Here is a 22,533-nt window from a genome sequence, read left to right as displayed (position 1 = left end):
AGACAGTCTCTAATTACTTTTTGGGTAAATATGGTTTCGGTTTTGAACCAGATGGATCGCCATAAAGCCAATGGACGAACAGCTACAAGATCTTTAATGTAATCTAGACCCACCTCTCTATGGACTAGCTCTGTAGAGGCTGATGCGGGGGCACTCAAAAGACGCCTCAGAAATGAGTTTTCGTCGAGTTGGATACGATTACCGCAAAGGGTATAGTGACTCCACACACCAGCCCCATACAAAGCAGATGATAAACATCTGGCTTTATAAATCGAAATCATGTCCCTAATTCTACTGTTCCCAAGCTTGGAAGCAAATCTGAATACGCCGTTAGTATTCTTTACCATTTTGAGGCGCACATTTTCACATTCGTTATCCCATCTCCCATCACCAGAGAATGTAACACCAAGATAACAAAAGTTATTAACGGATTGGATTTTAGCCTCATCCAGGTAAAAAGTCCTTTTAACCCCTTTCTTCTTCCCGCAAGTCATTACATATGTTTTTTCTTTATTAATTAGCAGGTTCCTGCTGTCAATAAACCTCAGGAAGCTGCCAATTAGGCGTTGAAGGCCGATTTGGGTACGTGACAAGAGGACGGTATCATCCGCATATAGCAGTATTGGGTTGTATCAATTTGATTAATAAATAGGGAAAAAAGCAAACAGGCCAAAACACATCCCTGCCTGATGCCTCTAGTCACTCTAAAAAATGGTGTAGATTCCCCATTAGACCCAAAACGCACTTTACAAGAAAGCCTTTCATATAATCTGGCCAGGAAATGTACAATGTCTTTTGGTGCACCCATCTCCAGGAGTATGGGCCATAAAATGGAATGTTCAACCAAATCAAAAGCGCTGCTAAGATCAGCCAAACATAGAAATAGGTTCCCTTTTTTGACCGTAATGTATTTGTTTATAATGAGGTCGAGGTTCAAGCACTGCTCCATCGTACCCAATCGCCTCCTGAACCCATACTGGACTGGCGATAGAATAGTATTTTCCTCTGCCCATATTTCTAGTCTATTAAGGAGGATTCTGCTCAAGATTTTAATTGATGAGTCCAGGAGGGAGATAGGACGATAGCTCCGTGCCTCGGACCTGGACCCCTTCTTGAATAAGGGGACAATAATAGATTGTCCCCAGGTCAAAGGAAGGTTGCCTTCTATGGCAGCATTAAAAATGCAGGTTAAAATTGGTGCCCATAAATTCATCTCCTGTTTGTACAAGTCCACGGGAAATCTTCTTCGCCCCCGGCACTTGCTAACCTACTCACGCCCTATGTTCCTTTGAGATCCTTGAGATCGGAGAGGCTTCACCTGGCGGTCTGTCCGCGCTTTAAATTGAGTAGAATGGGTGGCCGCTCCTTTAGGGTGCTCGCGGCAGGTTTGTGGAACTCGCTCCCGGTACACATCCGAGCTCTTGAAGACCTGCTCGCCTTCAGGCAGGCGATTAAAACTTTACTGTTTCCCGTGTCTGGTTAATTTCCTTTTCTTTTATTGTGTGTTATGTTGTAGCATCTGTCACAGCGCCAGGACGCCCCTTTGCTGGGGCAGCTGTGCGCTATAAAAATATAAATAACATAACATAACATAACACCATCGGGCCCAGGGCTTTACCCCGCTACTTTTTGACAGCCCCAAGTAAACCTCATCCAGTCTAATGGATAAAGGTGACGATAGCCATACGGAGTTGTGATTTGCTAAAAAGTCTTAAACCAACTTATCTGGGTTAAAAATATTCGTAAAATGGTCAATCCAAGCATTGCAGTTTACATGTGAAGTTAGTTCAGGAATGGTATCATTCTTAAGGAAAGGGCAGTTAATTGTCTCCCAAAATAATCTATTGTTATTTGTGTTTGCCGCTAAATTGAGTTTGTGCCATAGCTCCTCCTGTATTTCTTTTTTCCGGACTTTCAAAGAGATCTTATAATTATGACGTTCGGCTTTGATACAAATGTTGTCCCTGGGTTTAGTGGCCAGGGCGGTTTTTAATTTCGACAGAGCCCGTGTACAATTCTTGTCTAACCAACCGACTGACCTGGTTTTCAGTGGCCTACTCCTACCTGTCAATAAGCCCTCAATAACGGTATTAATTTTATAAAATTTGGAAAGCAATATGGCAGGTACTATCTCATTACTTAGGCAGTAGTCAATTTCTGTTATACATTTAGTTATAACTTCTCCCAGGAGTATAACAGGATTAGCATTAGCCCACTTAATTCTTACCCCATTTGGTCTCTCTGCAACTATGTCTCTAACGAAACTGGTGGGGTCTGAATGTACATTTTCCCCACATCAGTAATGTTACAGAGATACTGTTATGATCACTTACTGCTTGCTCTGTTATCCATAAATCGGTAGATGCAGTGTTGCAGGAGACAAGAATGTGGTCAATGTTAGAGTGGGCACCCCTACCTTTGAAAGTTGGGCATTTAATATTGCTCTTTTTCAGGGAGCAATCAAGTAACTCTAGGTCCAATTTGGCTATCAAATTATTGAGTGCAGTTCCATAATCATCGTGTGGGAAGTGGATATGTGGAAATCTAGCATTATCGTCTATTTCCCCCAAGAAGCCGCATGTCCTTTGATTTGCATATGGGCAAGCCTGTATATTAAAATCTCCTGCCCATAGGAGAATGGCTTGGTTCCTGGAACAGGCCAGCATCTTATCAATCTCTCTCCCAATTTCATACACAATAGGGCCCCTGCGTGCATCAAAGGTATTGTTATAATAATTAACAATAATTAAATCCTTGCCTGTAACATGCTCCAAGCGTAGTAACTGAGCGTAAGGGGCCACCTCATGATGAGTATTGGGTTTAAACTTAATTAGCTTGGTTGATATTAGAATTAGGAGGCCACCTTTCGCCCTTCCTACTGCCGAGTTCACTGCCAATACCCAATGTGATGTGTAGCCTTCCACATAAATAGGTTCTTTGTGCCAAGTCTCTTGGAGACATATAATGTCAAACCCTTGTGTAATAAAATCATTCCAAAAAGGGGTATTTAACTTTGCACTAAGGCCAGCTATATTCCAGGTCATGATGTTAAGACCTGCCTCTGGTAATATAGCATTTTTAAGTGTTGTTTGACTAGTTGTTGGTTTAACGACACCCTCCTCAGGAGTGTTTTGTTCTACAGCTAATGTCCTCGGGGGTACTTCGGTTGACTCCACCGCATATGGTTTTCAAAATATGGCGCTCGGTCTGACCCCCAATAATACTTTCCTATTAGTAGTATGACTATTATGGTCATCTGTTACCCTCGAAGAGATAGATATATTATCGGATATACAGCAGCCTAGAGAGAGCAGGGAATTACTAGGTGTCGCTCCTCTGCCCCTCAGTCAATCAACGGTCTCTAGAATACTAAACCGATTTTGCAAAAGGATAGGGTCTAGGGAAAGAGGGGGTCTAGGCCAGTGCCCTTGTGGCAAGCCCCTCCCACTCCTATGCACAATTTTCCACCCATCTGGTTTTGTGGCAATGTGGCCAGGGGGATAGAAGTAAGTCAAAGGAAGGGCATTAATAGATACACCTAATTTAGAATCGTTCCAATTACAAATATAATCAACTATATTTGGGTCATCAAAGTTGATTAAAATACAATCCCCCCCTATATTTTTCGCCAAATGGCCTACCCATGGCACCCTCCTAACCATAAGTATCTTACAGGCTTTGTGCGCTGGGAGTGGTCTATTTTTATTGAGCCAGTGCACAACCCTGTTTCTCAAAGTTATGGGGGATTCAACCTCGTGTTTGCCCAATACGGGGACCCCTGTTAAGATAACAACACATGGGACAACTTCAGGAGAGTCAAGGAGAAGGACAGAAGGAAGGTAAGCTTCATCAGGAGTGTATCAAGAAGACTCAAGGGCAGAGCAAAAAAACCAAGAGCCTAATTTATGAGGTTTTGCCATAGGGAAGCGCAGTAGGCCTTCCTGATGCGCTTCCCTAAGGCAAAAGAAATGGCAGGAATGCGCCGTATCTATAAGATACGGCGCATTCCTGTCCTTTTCTCCTGCTCCGGCGCAAAATGGGCTGCCCAGAGCCGACGCAGGCACCTTTGCACCATGGAGCAAGGGTGTCTGCATTGCTAGGATGATAATTTTTGTACAGGAAGAGAAACATTTCTGTACAAAAATAATCACAAGAGGCTTTTTCATCTTTCTATGTGTGCTGCAGAATGCAGCACACATAGAAAAAGGAAAAAACAAGGAGAAATAAAGATATTTCTCCTCGTTGTGCCTCCCTTACTCCTCCCCTGGGGAGGCGTAAGCTTTTGGCGCAGCCTCAGATTTACGATTTGTGGTAAATCTGGGGCAGTGTCAAAAGGCCATGGATGTTGCTGGGAATGCCCCCAGCAACACCCATTGCATGCCCCTTTAATGCGGAACAGGCAGCATTAAGCAAAAAAATGTTGCTTTGTGCTGCCTGATAAATATCGTGCAGGTTTCTGCACCACGCAAAGTCACAAAAAGTGACGTTCCGGAGGCACAAGGAGTCTCATAAATCTCATAAATGAGGCCCCAAGAAGGGAACCCAGAGTTTTACTTTTGCTACACACACACACACACACACCCACACAGTCAGCAACATTTCTCAAATAAACATACCTCTCTCCATTCTACATAGGTGAGTACTAGGCCTCAGACTCTTTCTTTACCTTTGAATTGAAGTCAAAAACTTCTTACTTTGAGCTGTTAATGAGGTAGTCCCTCAGCTCTCGCCCTGAGGTCTTCCATCCTCCTCCTGACTCTGAGTAACGTAATCCCAGATCAGTCATAATGACCCAAGCAAGATAGAAGTAGAGTGCACTGCTGTTGAAGAACAAGTAGAGAAGCAGAATTGCAGTATTTTTCATAGATCCTTGTTTGTTAACTAAAGTGACTATTCTGGTCATAGAAGAACAAGAAAAATAGATAGGACCCTGCAAGTAAATCTGGCTAAGTGTGAAAGGACCAATAAATACCAGGGAAAAAATGATCACCCATCCCTCTGACCCCAAACCTTGCAAATCAATCATATCAAGCAAGTTCCCACATTACAGTTCAACACCCTCCCTCACTCTCTGCCACCACTTAAATCATCAAACATCACTCACAATCACTCAATAATCAGATCACTCATTGGTGCAATAGTTACATGGTCCAATCCAAGCACGGTGGTAGGTACTCTATCTCCCATTTGATGCAAGCAACAGATTGGAATTTGTCAGTCTAATAAATCAAACGATTGTCTGGGGCAGCCACCCTAGACAATGATGATGATGAAAAAAACAGAAGGATCAAAGGAGTGGACCATACAGGTTACATAATCTTCACTAAGAAAGTTTGTAAAGGCCAATCATTTCCAGGGAACAAATTATCACTTAGGCCCCACACATTGCAAACCAATCACCTCCAGCAAGTTCCCACATTATAGTTCAACACCCCTCTTCCTTATTTGCCACCATATGAATCATAAATCATCATCACTCACACAATCACTCACTCACTGTTACATTAGTTATAGTTACCTCTTTCAAGCCAAGCACAGGTTGTTTAGGTATTAGGTATTCATCTTTGATGCAGGCGACACATTGGAATTTGGTATTGGCACTCTTGTAAATCAACAATCTGCTGGGGCAGACCTGCTAGTGCTAAGTGATGCAAAAAGGGATAGGCAGTAGGCATGCGAGGGGGCAGGCATTGTCTCCAATGTCATGAAGAAATTTTGGAAGCTTCTTTCAATGCACACCGGTCCAACTGCAATCCAGAAACATATGTGACTAAAAAAATGGTGGTACAAAAGGGGGTGGTGATGGACGGAGCATCAGAACCAATCAAACACTCACACCCAGTCAACAGATCTGGGTTTAATCCATCACCGTTCTTTAGCCCACTCTGCCACCCCAGTTCAGACATGGCCATATGCAAATCAATCTGACCCTGTGCCTCATGGGAACAGTCCAGCCCGAACTGCCAAGCCATGCCTTCCCTGGACCAGAAACAAGATTCCTAGGACCGGTTTCTGGCATTTCAGCCGTCTTCAGCCAGGCTTGCTTGAATCCAGTGGCAAAGTGAGCAAGGGACTCAACGTCTGAGTATACCTTGCCAACTTATGGCGAACAAAGCGGTGCAAAAGGGGATGGTGATGGACGGAGCATCAGAACCAATCAAACACTCACACCCAGTCAACAGATCTGGGTTTAATCCATCACTGTTCTTTAGCCCACTCTGCCACCCCAGTTCAGACATGGCCATATGCAAATCAGTCTGACCCTGTGCCTCATGGGAACAGTCCAGCCCGAACTGCCAAGCCATGCCTTCCCTGAACCGGAAACAAGCTTCCTAGGACCGGTTTCTGGCGTTTCAGCCATCTTCAGCCAGGCTTGCTTGAATCCAGTGACAAAGTGAGCAAGGGACTCAACGTCTGAGCATACCCTGCCAACTTATGGCGAACAAAGCGGTACAAAACGGGGTGGTGATGGACGGAGCATCAGAACAAATCAAACACTCACACCCAGTCAACAGATCTGGGTTTAATCCATCACCATTCTTTAGCCCACTCTGCCACCCCAGTTCAGACATGGCCATATGCAAATCAGTCTGACCCTGTGCCTCATGGGAACAGTCCAGCTCGAGCTGCCAAGCCATGTCTTCCCTGGACCGGAAACAAGCTTCCTAGGACCGGTTTCTGGCATTTCAGCCGTCTTCAGGCAGGCTTGATTGAATCCAGTGGCAAAGTGAGCAAGGGGCTCAATGTCTGAGCATAACCTGCCAACTTATGGTGAACAAAGCGGTACAAAAGGGGGTGGTGATGGACGGAGCATCAGAAACAATCAAACAATCACACCCAGTCAACAGATCTGGGTTTAATCCATCACCGTTCTTTATCCCACTCTGCCACCCCAGTTCAGACATGGCCATATGCAAAACAGTCTGACCCTGTGCCTCATGGGAACAGTCCAGCCCGAACTGCCAAGCCATGCCTTCCCTGGACCGGAAACAAGCTTCCTAGGACCGGTTTCTGGCATTTCAGCCGTCTTCAGCCAGGCTTGCTTGAATCCAGTGGCAATGTGAGCAAGGGACTCAACGTCTGAGTATACCCTGCCAACTTATGGCGAACAAAGCGGTACAAAAGGGGATGGTGATGGACGGAGCATCAGAACCAATCAAACACTCACACCCAGTCAACAGATCTGGGTTTAATCCATCACTGTTCTTTAGCCCACTCTGCCACCCCAGTTCAGACATGGCCATATGCAAATCAGTCTGACCCTGTGCCTCATGGGAACAGTCCAGCCCGAACTGCCAAGCCATGCCTTCCCTGAACCGAAAACAAGCTTCCTAGGACCGGTTTCTGGCGTTTCAGCCATCTTCAGCCAGGCTTGCTTGAATCCAGTGACAAAGTGAGCAAGGGACTCAACGTCTGAGCATACCCTGCCAACTTATGGCGAACAAAGCGGTACAAAATGGGGTGGTGATGGACGGAGCATCAGAACAAATCAAACACTCACACCCAGTCAACAGATCTGGGTTTAATCCATCACCATTCTTTAGCCCACTCTGCCACCCCAGTTCAGACATGGCCATATGCAAATCAGTCTGACCCTGTGCCTCATGGGAACAGTCCAGCTCGAACTGCCAAGCCATGTCTTCCCTGGACCGGAAACAAGCTTCCTAGGACCGGTTTCTGGCATTTCAGCCGTCTTCAGGCAGGCTTGCTTGAATCCAGTGGCAAAGTGAGCAAGGGGCTCAACGTCTGAGCATAACCTGCCAACTTATGGTGAACAAAGCGGTACAAAAGGGGGTGGTGATGGACGGAGCATCAGAAACAATCAAACACTCACACCCAGTCAACAGATCTGGGTTTAATCCATCACCGTTCTTTAGCCCACTCTGCCACCCCAGTTCAGACATGGCCATATGCAAATCAGTCTGACCCTGTGTCTCATGGGAACAGTCCAGCCCGAACTGCCAAGCCATGCCTTCCCTGAACCGGAAACAAGCTTCCTAGGACCGGTTTCTGGCGTTTCAGCCATCTTCAGCCAGGCTTGCTTGAATCCAGTGACAAAGTGAGCAAGGGACTCAACGTCTGAGCATACCCTGCCAACTTATGGCGAACAAAGCGGTACAAAACGGGGTGGTGATGGACGGAGCATCAGAACAAATCAAACACTCACACCCAGTCAACAGATCTGGGTTTAATCCATCACCATTCTTTAGCCCACTCTGCCACCCCAGTTCAGACATGGCCATATGCAAATCAGTCTGACCCTGTGCCTCATGGGAACAGTCCAGCTCGAGCTGCCAAGCCATGTCTTCCCTGGACCGGAAACAAGCTTCCTAGGACCGGTTTCTGGCATTTCAGCCGTCTTCAGGCAGGCTTGATTGAATCCAGTGGCAAAGTGAGCAAGGGGCTCAATGTCTGAGCATAACCTGCCAACTTATGGTGAACAAAGCGGTACAAAAGGGGGTGGTGATGGACGGAGCATCAGAAACAATCAAACAATCACACCCAGTCAACAGATCTGGGTTTAATCCATCACCGTTCTTTATCCCACTCTGCCACCCCAGTTCAGACATGGCCATATGCAAAACAGTCTGACCCTGTGCCTCATGGGAACAGTCCAGCCCGAACTGCCAAGCCATGCCTTCCCTGGACCGGAAACAAGCTTCCTAGGACCGGTTTCTGGCATTTCAGCCGTCTTCAGCCAGGCTTGCTTGAATCCAGTGGCAATGTGAGCAAGGGACTCAACGTCTGAGTATACCCTGCCAACTTATGGCGAACAAAGCGGTACAAAAGGGGATGGTGATGGACGGAGCATCAGAACCAATCAAACACTCACACCCAGTCAACAGATCTGGGTTTAATCCATCACTGTTCTTTAGCCCACTCTGCCACCCCAGTTCAGACATGGCCATATGCAAATCAGTCTGACCCTGTGCCTCATGGGAACAGTCCAGCCCGAACTGCCAAGCCATGCCTTCCCTGAACCGAAAACAAGCTTCCTAGGACCGGTTTCTGGCGTTTCAGCCATCTTCAGCCAGGCTTGCTTGAATCCAGTGACAAAGTGAGCAAGGGACTCAACGTCTGAGCATACCCTGCCAACTTATGGCGAACAAAGCGGTACAAAATGGGGTGGTGATGGACGGAGCATCAGAACAAATCAAACACTCACACCCAGTCAACAGATCTGGGTTTAATCCATCACCATTCTTTAGCCCACTCTGCCACCCCAGTTCAGACATGGCCATATGCAAATCAGTCTGACCCTGTGCCTCATGGGAACAGTCCAGCTCGAACTGCCAAGCCATGTCTTCCCTGGACCGGAAACAAGCTTCCTAGGACCGGTTTCTGGCATTTCAGCCGTCTTCAGGCAGGCTTGCTTGAATCCAGTGGCAAAGTGAGCAAGGGGCTCAACGTCTGAGCATAACCTGCCAACTTATGGTGAACAAAGCGGTACAAAAGGGGGTGGTGATGGACGGAGCATCAGAAACAATCAAACACTCACACCCAGTCAACAGATCTGGGTTTAATCCATCACCGTTCTTTAGCCCACTCTGCCACCCCAGTTCAGACATGGCCATATGCAAATCAGTCTGACCCTGTGTCTCATGGGAACAGTCCAGCCCGAACTGCCAAGCCATGCCTTTCCTTTCCTTTCCTGGACCGGAAACAAGCTTCCTAGTACCGGTTTCGGGCATTTCAGCCGTCTTCAGCCAGGCTTGCTTGAATCCAGTGGCAAAGTGAGCAAGGGACTCAACGTCTGAGCATACCCTGCCAACTTATGGCGAACAAAGCGGTACAAAAGGGGGTGGTGATGGACGGAGCATCAGAACCAATCAAACACTCACACCCTGTCAACAGATCTGGGTTTAATCCATCACCATTCTTTAGCCCACTCTGCCACCCCAGTTCAGACATGGCCATATGCAAATCAGTCTGACCCTGTGCCTCATGGGAACAGTCCAGCCCGAACTGCCAAGGCATGCCTTCCCTGGACCGGAAACAAGCTTCCTAGGACCGGTTTCTGGCATTTCAGCCGTCTTCAGCCAGGCTTGCTTGAATCCAGTGGCAAAGTGAGCAAGGGACTCAACTGTTTCCGGTCCAGGGAAGACATGGCTTGGCAGTTTGGGCTGGACTGTTCCCATGAGGCACAGGGTGAGACTGATTTGCATATGGCCATGTCTGAACTGGGGTGGCGGAGTGGGCTAAAGAACAGTGATGGATTAAACCCAGATCAGTTGACTGGGGGTGAGTGCTTGCAATGTTCAACACTCCGTCCATCATTTCCTTTGGTTTTGCTTTGTTCGCCATAAGTTGGCAGGGTATGCTCAGACGTGAGTCCCTTGCTCACTTTGCCACTGGATCCAAGCAAGCCTGGCTGAAGACGGCTGAAATGCCAGAAACCGATTCTAGGAAGCTTGTTTCCGGTCCAGGGAAGACATGGCGTGGCAGTTCGGGCTGGACTGTTCCCATATGGCACAGGGTCAGACTGATTTGCATATGGCCATATCTGAACTGGGGTGGCGGAGTGGGCTAAAGAACGGTGATGGATTAAACCCAGATCAGTTGACTTGGGGTGAGTGCTTGCAATGTTCAACACTCCGTCCATCATTTTCTTTGGTTTTGCTTTGTTCGCCATAAGTTGGCAGGGAATGCTCAGACGTGAGTCCCTTGCTCACTTTGCCACTGGTTCCAAGCAAGCCTGGCTGAAGACGGCTGAAATGCCAGAAACCGGTCCTAGGTACTTGTTTCCTGTTCAGGGAAGACATGGCTTGGCAGTTCGGGCTGGACTGTTCCCATGAGGCACAGGGTCAGACTGATTTGCATATGGCCATGTCTGAACTGGGGTGGCGGAGTGGGCTAAAGAACGGTGATGGATTAAACCCAGATCAGTTGACTGGGGGTGAGTGCTTGCAATGTTCAACACTCCGTCCATCATTTCCTTTGGTTTTGCTTTGTTCGCCATAAGTTGGCAGGGTATGCTCAGACGTGAGTCCCTTGCTCACTTTGCCACTGGATCCAAGCAAGCCTGGCTGAAGACGGCTGAAATGCCAGAAACCGGTCCTAGGAGCTTGTTTCCGGTTCAGGGAAGACATGGCTTGGCAGTTCGGGCTGGACTGTTCCCATGAGGCACAGGGTCAGACTGATTTGCATATGGCCATGTCTGAACTGGGGTGGTGGAGTGGGCTAAAGAACGGTGATGGATTAAACCCAGATCAGTTGACAGGGGGTGAGTGCTTGCAATGTTCAACACTCCGTCCATCATTTCCTTTGGTTTTGCTTTGTTCGCCATAAGTTGGCAGGGTATGCTCAGACGTGAGTCCCTTGCTCCCTTTGCTACTGGATCCAAGCAAGCCTGGCTGAAGACGGCTGAAATGCCAGAAACCGGTCCTAGGTACTTGTTTCCTGTTCAGGGAAGACATGGCTTGGCAGTTTGGGCTGGACTGTTCCCATGAGGCACAGGGTCAGACTGATTTGCATATGGCCATGTCTGAACTGGGGTGGCGGAGTGGGCTAAAGAACGGTGATGGATTAAACCCAGATCAGTTGACTGGGGGTGAGTGCTTGCAATGTTCAACACTCCGTCCATCATTTCCTTTGGTTTTGCTTTGTTCGCCATAAGTTGGCAGGGTATGCTCATACGTGAGTCCCTTGCTCACTTTGCCACTGGATCCAAGCAAGCCTGGCTGAAGACGGCTGAAATGCCAGAAACCGGTCCTAGGAGCTTGTTTCCGGTTCAGGGAAGACATGGCTTGGCAGTTCGGGCTGGACTGTTCCCATGAGGCACAGGGTCAGACTGATTTGCATATGGCCATGTCTGAACTGGGGTGGGGGATTGGGCTAAAGAACGGTGATGGATTAAACCCAGATCAGTTGACTGGGGGTGAGTGCTTGCAATGTTCAACACTCCGTCCATCATTTCCTTTGGTTTTGCTTTGTTCGCCATAAGTTGGCAGGGTATGCTCAGACGTGAGTCCCTTGCTCACTTTGCCACTGGATCCAAGCAAGCCTGGCTGAAGACGGCTGAAATGCCAGAAACCGGTCCTAGGAAGCTTGTTTCCGGTCCAGAGAAGACATGGCTTGGCAGTTCGGGCTGGACTGTTCCCATGAGGCACAGGGTCAGACTGATTTGCATACGGCCATGTCTGAACTGCGGTGGCGGAGTGGGCTAAAGAACGGTGATGGAATAAACCCAGATCAGTTAACTGGGGGTGAGTGCTTGCAATGTTCCACACTCCGTCCATCATTTCCTTTGGTTTTGCTTTGTTCGCCATAAAAAAATGGTGCCATTAAATACTAATGGGGTTCTTCCAGGAGAATGTCTGAGGACCTGGGAATCTATACAGTATAAACAACACTTGATCCTGACGTATCTTACCAGCCCTCCTCAGGGACACAGGACTGGAGAAATCAATTCAAGCGGTCATACAAAGAACATCAATTCTTGTTGTAGAGAGAAGGACCAAAGGCAACAATGTTTCTAAGAAGTTTCTTTATTTAGTCTTCATGAACAAGCAATATTTAATCAATCATTATGACAAATAGACGCTTGCGAGAAAGAAGGTGAAAAGGAAGTGCTCATGTGCAATGTGAACATAAAAGGGAAAGGAGCAATCAGGAAAAATGCCAGAGGCCACTGCACCAGTGGTGGAAATCTACTTCCTCTTCTCCCCACTGCCCACTTTCTTGACAGCCCCTTTCTTTGGGGCCATCTTGAAGCTGTCAGTTGGCAGTGGCACTTAGTTTCACAAGCTGAAGAAATTTCTGTGTTGCATAGTCAGTCAAGCGTCATGTAGTGCACAGGCCTTCTGTCTGGCATTACTGTGGGTGATGTCTCTTCTCTTGTGAAACTAAAAGTAAACAAGCAAGAAGAACATCAATGAAAAGGGGCATTGTTGCAGCTCAATTAGTAGTACAAACAAACAATATCATTTATTGTGGTTACTTTAGCTATTATAAATAGTTAACAATGCAGTACATCCATTCATAAAACTACACTAACATAAACTTTCATGGTGTACGCTCAGTAAGGATAAGCAAGAGCATCCACAACAACATACAGATGTAACTGTTTGCTTTATATGCATAAACTTCGGATGTGGCACTCAGGACGATGCAATGAATTCCGTGGGGCAACTATCGCAGACATGGGGTTGATGCTGGATGTTAGGAAAATGGAGGCAAAAAAAGTAAAAAATATCTAATAAAAAAGTTACAAAAACAATTCTTTAAAAAGTAAAAATTCAAAAAGCATATAATTTAATCAACTGCTATCTCAACCATCCATGCAAGCCTATGGCAAAAGACCACACTGGGTAGATGCACAAAATGTCTGGCAGCCAATGCCATAAGGTCAACAACAACAACACTGAGCAAGATAGCATAGGGATCAAAGAGAAGACATGCAGGCCTAACTCAAAAGCACACTGGCTGCCTATGCAAAATGGCCTCCAGACACATGGTCACAACAACAGGCAAGCAAGAATGCATGGAGAACAACAAAGATATGCAGGCCTATGGCAAAAGCACACTAGCTAGCTGCACAAAATTGTCGCCAGCCACATGGTCACAAGCGCAAGCAAGAAGGCATGAGGAAACAAGAAGACATGCAGGCCTATGACAAAAGCACAATGGCTGGCTACACAAAATGATCCCCAGCCACATGGTCACAACAATAAGCAGGAAGTCTTGGGGAACATAGAAGACATGCAGGTCTATGGCAAAAGCACACTAACTGCCTACACAAAATGGCCACCAACCACATGGTGAAACAGCCAGTAAGGAGGCATGGCCACAAACAAAGAACACATGAAGGCCTATGGGCACTGACTATGCAAAATGACCCATTGCCACATGGCATGTGGAACAAAGACAAATGGTGGCAAACACACTCACACACTGGCCAGACAAAGGTTGCATGGATTGGTAACACAGAAAAAAGAGTATTAATTCCACAATGCCAAAAACTAAAATGAAATGGCCTAAGAAATGTTACAATAATACACATCCTCCCAAAGACATCATATATATTTACCCTAGCTATATATTATTTGCTGAAAAAAACACGAAATACCCCCAAAAACACATTTTGTAATTTAATTAAATGCCATCTGTGGCCTAAATTATGTTTCAATTCAACAGACACCACAGAAATAATTGTTTCATGCTCCTATGGCTAGTAATGGGCCTACTGGCTGGAAGGCTCATTAAATGAATATTGCCAACTTATTAAAAAACATGGAGAATATGTACTGAACTGTGCAACATTTTTCCTTTACAAAACAAGAAAAATGAAATGCAAAAAAATAGCTAGTCCCCTGCTAAAACTGCAGACCAGCCACCACAGTCCATTTTTAAAATCAAATAAAAATAAAAATAAATCCTGGTGCAAGACCCCAATCAAACAAACATCACCCCTATACACCAGTTTTTCAACTTACTTGTGAAATCTCAAATACAAAGTCCTTAAATATTATGTTATGTATGCATTATACAAGGAGAGTAATCCTTCCAGCCCTATATCCGAATGAAAAGTGACCAGGAGAGGGACAAAGCACTGGGAGGAGCCTGCTGGACAGGAACAGGAAGTGGACGTTTCTGGGGCACTTCTTGTTGGAAAACAAAAGTACAAAAAGACTGTTCACACAAAAAAAACAACTCCAACTTGGAGAAGAAAATCTACTCTAAAAGCCTCTCAGCTGCATCTCGAACAAAAAATCAGCTTGAACACCCCATTTGCACTAGATTGGCACCATCACAGCTTGCAGGAGCTCGCTAGTGGTGCGAGAAGACTAGTGTGCCCTAGCAAGCAGCCCAAGAGTATCTTGGTGCTCATTAGTGAGTGCCAACAAAACTCAAGCAAGCAAATGGGAAAAAAAACACTTTGTGCCGGAAAGGCGTAATTCAGGATCTCCACGCTCCTCCACAGAGGAGGGAGTGCCCAAATTCCACAAAGTTTGTGAGCGTAGTAGAGTTAACTGGACAGGCCTACTTACCATTTGTGCAAAAATATGATTGAAACTCGAGTGTGAATATGAGATGGACGAATCTCTATTTGCTTTCAGAATCTGTTACATCCTATATTACTGAAAGTAGAGACCAATCAAAGCATACCTAATCCCACAAGATTATCCATAAAGCTAAAATGCAATCCACTTGGGTAACGACTGCCCTCCTCTGGATCTCATTGTGCATACACAGGAATCCAGCAAAATGCAAGTCTGCACCATTTTGAAAACATTCATTTTACTGAGGACTTTCACCACGGCCAGCACCGAGGAGTGGAACATTGCACATCGAATACAACCTACCCCTCTGTGGAGAGCAGCTATAGGAGGACACAGAGGATGTTCCCCTGCCTCTTTTAGACCTCATCTCACCAGGAAGGGGCTGTTTAGGGAGACACAGTCTGCGGTCCTAGGAGCACTGTCACTTAGACAATATAAATAAATTAAATTTTTGTCAGTATGGTTATATCCCAACGTTAAATTAAGATGAATATAAAAACAGCTAATATACTGGTGCCAAAAACAGACACCATAATTGAGGGTTTGGATAGCATGTTCTTCTCTTTCAGAGACAATCACAATATATGCTACAGTTTAGGCTTTGAATGTCGGATGTGTGCAACAATAAAAAAAAAATTAAAGTCGACATTTTTGAATCGATAGAATAAATGGGTCAGATGATTAGACAATGTAACTCAATTCGTACAGGCTTTAGTAACTGGCCACGCGTTGTTTCATTAAATACCCTGCAAAATGTCCATGTGCTGAAAACTCCGGGTGTGCTTTGCTCTGGTGTTGTACCACACTAGAACCAACTCATTGGAAGTACTTGCATTATTAACCAAAGAATCAAAATAACTACCTCAGTTTCTTTGAGGACCCAGAATCATATCAGAAGAAAACAGGTTCCTTCTGTTCCATGGATGCTTCTAATAGAAAGCCCAAAAACGTTGCTTGTGGAATGTTTAACCGAGCTGAAAAATCTCACTGTGCGCTAAGTCGCCAAAACGAACCAGCAATGTATCTGCACTGAAACTGTACAAGCTGCATAATGGGCTCTATTGTCATTTAATGAGATGTGCATTGCAAGTACATTTGAGCTCAGTAGCACACAGCCAACCAACAGCGTGCAACAAATGCTCATCTGCGATCTGGATTTTGCATCTCTATCTTGCTTCTGCTGCCATTCCTTACATTTTATTATTGGACACCTGTGTGGGAACCGGCATCCGATACATCATTACTCCCTGTATACCATCATTGAGCAGTTTCAGATAAGGGCGATCCGGAGAGAAGTTTCAAGTGAGGCTTAAATATTTTGCTGCAAAAGAATTTGTTCTTTTACTAGAAAAGGTGTTTCAGACTTTTTGATCACCAGAGAATCCTGCACTTTACTAGCGGGGCTGTCTCAACCCTTCGGACGTTTTCAAATGAGAGTGGTGTCAGAGCTGCTGTTTCAACACTAGTAGGTTACATTTACACCTTATCTTCATGATGGGAGAGTCACCCTATTTAATGAGGATATGTAATGAAGGCCAGTAACAGACTTTTTTTTAAAGACTGGATAACCGTCAGATGTTCTTGATAAATTAACGCACATAAGCTAGAAAGGGTGGAATATTTAAAATCCACTAACACACCTTGAATGTGTTAATTTTTCTTACTCGCATTTTTATTAAGCTGCAATGTTACAGTATCATGTAAACATGATTGCGCAGGGTTTTAGGAATTAGTCACCTGGTGATGCTGGTTTTAAAGGCCAAATTGATGTGCTCAATAGCAATTTAACTTCAAGACTACTATTTCGCCTGGAAAATTATAGATCAGCAACATTTCTCCCAGAGAACCAGGACCCTTACTGGAGCTTGCTGTATTGCAATATTGCAATTGGTTGCATGTGCATTTTCAATAGAATTTTCTCAAATGTTTATTTGATGTGTTGTTTCGAATAATAGGGTACGTCTGGGATCTCAAGGAGCATTTATGGTGATGCAAGGAGGATAGGTGTTATAAGAACACCAAGACAGTGATGCACATGGCCATGACTAAATGTCAGAGCCATTGGTAAGAAAGAATAGAGGAATTTTCTAGGCTCATCGGTACTTCAAAAATGTAAGTTCGCAGTGAAAAAGTAGAGTGAGTGACTCCTTAGGAAAGTCATGTCCAAGATTGGAGTTTCCCTCATAAGGCCTTTTACTCATTGTCAGTACAGTAGTATGATATGGGGGCAGGGGCAGACATCCAGCCGGACAGCAATGCAGTAGGTCAAAGGAAGTAGGTGCTACCTTCCAATTTATTGATTTATTATGAACCATTGTAATGGTTACAGAGCAAGGATGGGCTGAGTCAATTACCCAGGGCTAAAACGTGAGATTTACACAATGTAATCCTAGTAAAAGAAGTGTGATCCTTTGAGACTCTGTCAAAAGATGAATTAGTCTGGAAGGCACGTGCAGACTAGCTACGTTTTAACTGTCCTTGAAGAACAGATTTGCTAAAAGTGTAACGTCTAAATTGTATAACATTTTTCCAAATAGAAAGTATTTCCAAAGAGAGAACATAGGGGCATATTATCAAGGACGGCGATAAAGCGGCGATAATGGGCTTGATAATATGCCGCAGAGAATTCCAATAGAAGCCCATGTTGACACCAGAACATGGGCTTCTGTGGGAATTCTCGAGGGCATATCATCAGGCCCATTATCGCCGCTTTAGCGGCAGTTTTCTGCCGCTAAAGCGACGATAATGTTAACGCCGTGTCTTGATAATATGCCCCATAGAGCGCTTAAAATACATGCTTACCTGTAGAGTGGAGTGCCATCGAATTCTCCCACCCCGCCACGGCATCCCCAACCTTCTCATTCTTCAACAACTGATGCCTGGAAATATAAATGGCAAATATGAAAAATAACAAGACCACATATGGTAATTATTGTAAGACAAGGGAGGAAAAGGATTTTCAGAAGATCTGTACATGATATTGTTCTATAACAGCCTTTTTCTAAAAAAATGTGGGCCTTCAAAATGTGGAAATAATAATAGCGATAATAATAATAATAACAATTAGTATAACTATTACTACTAGTAGTGGTAATAGTAGCAGCAGTAGTAGTAGTACCGTTCATCATTATGCTGTCAGTAATGATAATACTGATAAAACTACAGCTCCTAAGAATAATAGTGTCAGTGATTTCATATCAGCTGTAAAATATTTACTACCAACGACAATAATTTAGGATTTAAATGCCAATCAGAATGCTGCCTTTAAAATCAATAACTACCTTTATTTGCCCACTTAGGAAAGCGACATATTTGGTGGAAACTACTGATGTGTTTGTAGTTGTTCGAACACTTCATTAGATACATAGTATTGACATTTTCATATCAGACAACTAAGAATTGGTAACAAAAAATGGTAAATCAAACATTTGCATGGTTTGAGTAAGGCATGTTTTGCTATTACAATTGAAAGTAAAACATATCTAGGCTATCCACCTAGCTTGGGTGAACCTAGTGAACTTTTCTTTAACTATTTTAGTTGAATACACGCATAGGACGTGGTGTCCATTTCTTCCTCAAATGTCTTTAGAAATCCAGGCCTTATTACCTTAATTGTGAACATTTATTTTGGCTCACTTTCCTATCCGTTGCTTCCAGTATCCCGTGGGTGCCCTCCTGTGATCTGCTGCGGGTACTCATGTTGTCAGGCACTGCAATTCAATCAAGTAAGCTAATAGGCATAGACGTTGCCTCGTAAAATCTGTTTTCACCTGTCTCTAGCAGAAGTAATATATTCATCCATGCCTTGGGGTAATGTAATATTGATTTTACTTCTGATATGGTGCGAAGTACTGTGTGAACATTACATGTCTTTCCTTCACATTAATATATAATCAAACGGGAAGGTAAAGTGACGGGATTATGTGTCATGCAATCAAAACTGCTGATTTTTCTTATATGTGGATATGCAATCATGTGCGCAGGGACAGCTTCTGCACTTGTAAGAACTTAATTTCCTGTTGCAGAAAATGTAATTCCAAGAGTGCCACACCTCACAGTGCTGACAGCATGCATAGGTAGCAAAGTAATAAACGGCTGGGAATTAATTATGAATACGTTTGCAATTATGTCAGTAGTATAAGTTGTTCCTCCCTTGGATAGGCTGTTCAATCTATGTTCAAAATGAGTGCATGATTGACAATTAAGCGTAGAATGTGTGGAAAGAAACTGTTTTATTTAATGAAATTAAAGACAAGTGGAAACAATGGTATGAACAGTCCATATAACCTACATTATGGTAAGAACGTGTTTACTAAACCATTCAAAACTTTTTTTTTACTTTTGCATCAGTGATGTATAACTATCGATTAAAAACAGGCAATGCAAAATTATTAATGTTGTTAAAGAATTTGTTTTTCAATGTAAGATTTTTTAGTCAGTAGGTTTGAAATACAATTGCAAATCCCTTTTTTGCAAATAGAAAGTATTTGAAAACTGACCACTGTACTAACAGGTCGGTGTGCAAAAAAATCTAAACAATTAACAAACATTAGTTAGGTCGTAAATAGCAACTCCGTCTGGTTCGTTCACCATCACAGGGATGGTGGCCTGCAAGGTGCAAGGGTCTGAGGACCACAAAAGCTAGATTTCCTTAATTAAAACAGGCCTGGTTTAAAAAAAATAATAATAATAATGTTTTTTAAAAGAAATTACACTGCGAGTTAGTAATGGTCCCCTGGACAACTGCCTGCTCCCCCAGAAACGTTTTCCATACTCCGCAAAGATGAAGAGATTTAAAGGGGACCCCCTTCCCCCTTGGGAGTAGATTACATACAATTCCAATTTGAGAGTCAGTAACTTTTGATTGGTTTGTAACTGATATTCCTGTTGCAAATCAGTGATACTTATCTTACTGAACTGCAATTTGGAAGCGACGCCATCAACGCATCACTTGCAAACTGTAATTCACTAACCATTCGAATCCCATTTGAGGAGTCAGTAAAAGTTAGTAAAACGTATTTTTAATTAAAAGCACTCTTTTTGTGAATCGGAATGTTTGAAGCCGCAAATTAGGTTAGAACACTGTCAAGTAAAGGATTCAGCCATAACACAAAGGTATATGAGCTGACAAGGGGACGCAGTATATCATTTGTTTTCATTTTGGTGTCCTTGAAAAGGGAGAAGTCTCTTTATGAAATAGCATGAGGGGAGGAGGAGCCTGCGAAAAGTGTGACAAATCACTGACTTTTCCCATAAAGGTGACATGATTCACTGTTGGCGGGAATGGGAAATAATGTTAGCCACACTAGATGCAGCATGTTTTAAACACACTGTTTCATATACGCCAGGAGTGAGAGCTATTAAAACAGGTTAACTTCTGCTATCAAAAAGCTGGGCATTTACCAATGTGCAAAGAGTTGGGTTGCAGTACATGAGTGGGTTCTGCCTTTAGTTTTATACCTTGGAGCATGCAGTGCCTGTAGTACAAGCTCCTAGACGATTTCCCATAACTTTGAATAACTAATGTCTGCTTGGGCCCAAATAAATCTTTTTGCAAAACATATCCACCATTTCAACCTAATATGTTCTCTGCATGCAAAATATAAAATACTAAGGACTTTTCTGCTTCCAGTTCATATGTTTTAAAGGGATTCATAATTGGTGGCTTTTCAGGACATTTGTCTCGATTGAGCATTGTTTTAAATGCATTTCTCGCCTTATAAGTGCGTTGTTTTCACATTTACTTTAAAAAAGCTGAGACTGCAAACTGCTTTTGTGACACTAATCTTATTTATCACACTTCTGTAACACTCCATATAAAAATCAGGAACTGTTTGCAGTGCCCCTCTCCACTTGTTGCCCCCAATTTTGACCACTAGATGCTGGTTTTATGACTCTGACTGTGCCCTGGGCTCTGCTAACCAGACAGAGGGCCTGTTTTGTATGTTAAAAGTACATGGTGATTTGGTATAATTACAATTAGGAATGACAGACGGCTGTAAGTCCCTAGTAGATAATAAGGCAAGAGGATTCAAACTATCTATAAGTCCCAAGTATATAATAGGGCAGGGGGGTTTAGAGGCCCAGTAGCTTTCCTGCAATCGTGTGTGCACTGTTATGTTGCCTGCTGTCATTTTAAAGGCAGCTCTGCTTTGCTGGGACACTTTTCCTGTAGTTTGTTGGTGCCAAGACTACGGGTCCCAGATTTCCTTGCGACCGCTGCCACCAATTAGTTACAGCTGTGCCTGGAGGCACTTTAAAATCCTGCCAGTACTCCCGCAGCGCGTGACGCTTTTCCTTCAGTTTGTTGGGGCCAGGACGACGGGTCCCAGCTTTCCTTGCGGCCACTGCTGCAAACAAGTTACAGCTGCACCTGGAGGCACTTTAAAAGCCCACCAGCACTCCCGCAGCGCAGGATGCTTTTCCTGTAGTTTGTTGGGGCCAGGACTACGGGTCCCAGCTTTCCTTGCGGCCGCTGCTGCCAATGAGTTACGGCAGCGCCAGGAGGCGCTTTAAAAGCCCGCCAGTACTCCCGCAGCACGGGACGCTTTTCCTGCAGTTTGTTGGGGCCAGGACTACGGGTCCCAGATTTCCTTGTGGCTGCTGCAGCCAATGAGTTACAGCTGCCCCTGGAGGCGCTTTAAGAGTCCGCCAGCATGCCCGTCAGTGACAGGAAGAGGCAGGGAAGGGCCACCCTCCTTTCAAGTCATTAGCCACAACGAGGTGAGTGTTTCCCAGCCCCAAACCTCTTGGCTTACTCTGGCTGCTACGAACTGACTTTGAATATAATTATGGGGAAGCGCACTGGGACATCAACTGCACGCCCCATTACCAGCAGTATCAACAGCATGCTTGAAAGGGTGGTTAATACTGTATCAGGGGAGATTAAACTCACTGAGCGCTGCTTGTGTCTGGGAAATGAGGGCCCATTCATTAGTTCACATCCTAGAGGGGCCGATTCTGACTTTGCATTTGAACTGGGACCAGCAAACGCACAACACTCCCCGCAGCTCCACAGCCCTGGTACTACTAAATACCCGCATGTCAGCGCGAGTCCACTGGCTGCAACACATCTGAGCTTCAATCTACCACTGACACTCCCACAAATGTGGGAAACCCAGTTTCCATCCACAAGAGAAAGTGCGAAAACCTGTTTGCGCCAAAAGGAAACAACCACCCAGAATCGGCGCTTCTCGTAATTGTTTGTCCGCATGGATGCAGTCATCCTTAAAGACTGGCACCCCTGAGGCAGGATTAAATGGGACCTCACACTGCTCAGCAGTACACAGACTGAGGTATCACCGTACAATTGGGGGGTTGGGGATACCCTTGTTAATATCGCTATTGATACTGTGTATAAGTGAATTAATGATTTGCTAGACTCCAAACTCATTTCCGTTCTGGAACGTTTAGACCATCTAGACATAGCTGTGGGAAAGGTTATCTTGCCGTTGCTGACAGCACAACCCACGGCCACCCCGGGGGTTGGCTCTACTGCTAGTGACAGTCAATTTTCAACCACCATTGCCAC

The sequence above is a fragment of the Triturus cristatus genome, chromosome 4_1 (genome assembly GCF_964204655.1).
Source record: "Triturus cristatus chromosome 4_1, aTriCri1.1, whole genome shotgun sequence".
In the NCBI taxonomy this organism is placed as follows: Eukaryota; Metazoa; Chordata; class Amphibia; order Caudata; family Salamandridae; genus Triturus; species Triturus cristatus.
The sequence above is the reverse complement of the archived record's forward strand: the minus strand, read 5'-3'. Positions refer to the sequence as shown.